We start from the raw sequence: 209 nt of genomic DNA on the forward strand, positions 1-209 counted from the left end.
ATGAAAAAAGGTTTGTGGAAAATGTTAATGTGCCCGCCCGTGACTCGTTCTGTTGCTATACAAAAGTATCCCTTAAGACATGAGTGTGACAGGGTATGGCGAGGCGCTGATGAGGATGATCTGGGAGCTGCCACGGAGGGCGCGCCCTTTTTACTGCCTTATAAAGGGCAGGAGAACATCAGGGTGAAGTGTTATTAAGGTCGGAACAG

The 209-nt window shown here is 48.8% G+C and overlaps 1 protein-coding gene across 1 annotated transcript in view; it reads left to right on the top strand.

Moving 5' to 3' along the window:
- Positions 1–209, top strand: part of LOC119591030 (transketolase-like) — a gene marked incomplete at its 5' end in the record, with an annotated part of 33,374 nt that overhangs the window by 850 nt on the left and 32,315 nt on the right.

The sequence above is a fragment of the Penaeus monodon genome, chromosome 28, assembly GCF_015228065.2.
Source record: "Penaeus monodon isolate SGIC_2016 chromosome 28, NSTDA_Pmon_1, whole genome shotgun sequence".
NCBI lineage: Eukaryota > Metazoa > Arthropoda > Malacostraca > Decapoda > Penaeidae > Penaeus > Penaeus monodon.